This window comes from Ursus maritimus, unplaced genomic scaffold, assembly GCF_017311325.1.
Source record: "Ursus maritimus isolate PB19 unplaced genomic scaffold, ASM1731132v1 scaffold_3, whole genome shotgun sequence".
NCBI lineage: Eukaryota > Metazoa > Chordata > Mammalia > Carnivora > Ursidae > Ursus > Ursus maritimus.
The window spans coordinates 30,314,271-30,317,675 of NW_024425563.1; the positions used below are offsets into that span (position 1 = coordinate 30,314,271).

General features: G+C 36.4%; 1 pseudogene; it reads right to left on the minus strand.

Moving 5' to 3' along the window:
* Window positions 1-311: 311 nt before the first annotated feature.
* On the minus strand, window positions 312-3,105 carry LOC103676594 (annotated as a pseudogene).
* Window positions 3,106-3,405: the final 300 nt, after the last annotated feature.

Genomic DNA, 3,405 nt, shown 5'->3' on the forward strand with positions numbered 1-3,405 from the left:
GGGGAGGAGAGGGAGAGAGGGACAAAGAAGAACGAAAGAAAGAAAGAAAGAAAGAAAGAAAGAAAGAAAGAAAGGGGAAGCTTTTTGAAATACTGAATCAACAACTTTCTTGAGAAAATAGCATTATGTGGAAAAAAACAGATATTAATGATTAAGAATTGAAAAATGATTCTGATGAGTTTGTCTTACAATGTGAAAAATTTTAACTATACCATAACCAATTAATTTTACTTAAATTCCATTTTAATATATGTAAAATCTAATGTAGTTTTAATTTATAATCTATGTCTAACCACCAAAACATGTTTTTTCAAAAATAGAAAATACAATTTTAAAGCAAAAGAAATAATACTGTCATATTTTAAAAAGCATAATGTCTTTGCTCTCCATGGCACATATGATAGTGGTGACTCATAGATTCAATGAAATGCTACAAAGCAAATGTCATGGTAAAGGACAACCATATACTTACAAATATGATGTAATGTTTTGAACTTTGTAATTAAAGTGTGCTTAATTTATTAAGTAGTAATTTCTTGGTTCATATGCAAAGCTAATGTTGATTATGTCTGATCCTGTAGCCTTTTACTGCTATGTTCAAACCATGTCAAAAGGAGTAAGTTACTTTAAGTGTAGTTCAAAGAGTTAGTATTAATTTTTATATAATCTGCTTACCTAAGTAAAATCATTCTATTATTCAGAAATCTCTGTTAATAGGCCATAGACTTAAGTAGGTGAATTAGAATACAAACTATTTATTTTGTGTGGGAGTGATACTTTGCGTGTGAGTGGAGACTGGTATTTAGAGATACCTTATTTTGTTTCTGATCTGCTTGGCCAGAACAGAAACATCTGTTTCAATTAAATTTTAAGAGAACCCTATTTACCCTGCAAACAGGTAAGATATTTGATTCTAAAAAGTTTTTTTTTTCTTTTTCTTTTTCTTTTTTTTTTTTTTCTCGGTGGGTCAATTATTTGTTTGACCCATTATCCACAGAACGTGAAATCATCCCGGGGCTACCTCTGCTTCTTCCTTGGAAAAAGTAAGAAGCCTGCTGGAGCAGAGCAGATGACCACAGGTAAGTAGTCTTAGGTGCAAACAGGTGTTGGAACTGCAGGGGGTAAAGCACCAGTTTTGACACAAGGAAGAATCTTAAAAAGATCTTTTTTCAACTATTTTTAGACTCCTGTCTAAGAAACCCTGACTGGTTTCAATCTCCCTGCAGGAGCCTGAATCTGATACTAGAATTCAAATAACAGTAGAGGCATGGCCCTGTTTTATAGTCAAATTTAGGAACTGTAAACTACAGTGAAGTTCAACTATACCTAGAAGGTGAGATTTAATTGTCCAAAAATGAAGTCGGATGGCGAATAATCATCTAAGCCTGGTAACCTGGTATATTGTGTTAGATAAACAAATGAGTAGAAGAAAGTGTTAAATCTAAGAGATAATTCCAAATGTCATTCATAAGTAGCTTTCTATGAATTAAGGTCTCAAAGGTCTAACTTGTCTTCCAGACTTCTTATCATAGGTAAATGCTTTCTGTTTCCCATTGGCATAAGAGGAGGTTTGGAATATATGTTTAACTTTTATATACCTTCAGAAGATGTTAGTGACTTCTTCCATTCCCTCAAGCCGCAAAATACCTTTCTGCCTTAAAACTGGGTTTCTGGGTGCCTTTCCTATATTCAAGCTGATCATAAGGCCCTGTTCCCATTCTTCACCAACTTTAAGTAAAAATCCTAAAATGGCACAGGTATCTCTCATTCCCATTAACTGCCCTTTCACTTCAGAGGCATTACTCCTCATTGTCTACTAGTGTTGAACATCTTTCCCATAACAGCTCTGTTGTTAATGCTAGGTTAGTGCTGAACCAGATTTGACAAATAATTTCTTGAACATGATCTCATCTTTTTTTTTTTTTTGGCTTCTTCCCAGCATCTAATATTTATGTTCTGTCATTGTTTCAGACACTGCACTTGTGGTTTTTTTTTTTTTTTCATTCTCTGTTGCCTTAATTTTATGAAAAAGTTAATTTCAAATTAAGCTGAATACAAAGTCTTAGTGAGGGAAGTCTGGCGATCTCATTTACAAAAACATGGCCACTGTCCTTTGGCCTTAAAATTTCAGGAAGGACACTTTACATGGCTTTGTGTTTGCATGTGTCAGCAGCAGAGCATAGTACTAGACTCTGGCATCCGTTGTCAGATGTTCTTCAGCTCCCAGAGCATCAAGTCTCTTTAGCAGATCATTTTTTGGTAAAGACATCACTTCCACAAAGTCTCCATCCCTGGCTTTGGCTTAGGTCTTACATTTTCAGCATCATCTTCATTAAGTCACTCACAAAGTGTGCGTACAGTTGCACATACCTGCATCCGTACATTCAGCTGGACAACAGTCAATATCACCTCCGTAGCCAGTCTCTCTCTCAAGTTCCAGAAGAGCAGCTGCTTCTGGGTTTTCCTTATCATCTGTGGGACCTGTGGGGACTCCGAGGCCTTAGCCTCCCAGTGGCAGGCAGACCTTTTTTCCCAGAATGGCACATTCCTCGTGAAGAGTTCTTTGCAGTGCTGAGACAACTGCCATACCATCATTCAACTGCCCTCTCCCAGCTGTAATTTTCACAGCTGCCCAAGTTCTAGTTTTACCAGTAAGAGCCATATACACTGTTTTTTTTTTTCGAGCTTAACCCATTTTCCTTCTGAAATTAACTCCTCTAAAATAATAGCCTGTTCGGTATTTTCAGAATTGGTCGGTTCTTGGTTTTTCATTTTCCATTTTCCAGTTAGTCTTCACCGACCTCAGGCAAGAAGTTCATTACCGAGGTTTGGGGCAAAGGGAAGGATGCTCCTTTGGGAAAGAGAATGAAAAAAGAAAGGACGAGTCTGAGACAACAGCCTTGGAAGCCTTTCATAGCCCTGCCAAACCATTTTAGTCTTCTCTGGAATTGTAAGACAATAATTTGTGTTGTTTTAAGCCACTAAGTTTGTGGCAGTTTGTTAGAAGAACAATAAGAAACTTACTCAGATGGGAAAGGACATCCTAAGAAGAAGAATCTGCAAAATGCAAAGCCTCGAGGCATGACCTTTTCAGAAACGAAGGGAGGTTTGGAGTGCTTTGAGTCCATAGTCTGGTATAAGAACGGCCGAGGAAGAGATTCATGACAATTGAGATAGGTAAGGTTACTTAAAATCAGACAAAGGTCTTCTGCATTTTTAAAGCAGATTTCTACCTTATAAAATAATTCTGGCAGTAATGAGATGGAAACACTGGAGGTATAAGACCAAGAGGCTTTTTATATTCTATATGATTTTACTATTTTCTAGTCATATTAGCCCTTCACAAATGCTTAAATTAGAAGAGCACAAGAGGATAGGTTTAGTTAAATCTAATAATGTCTTCTA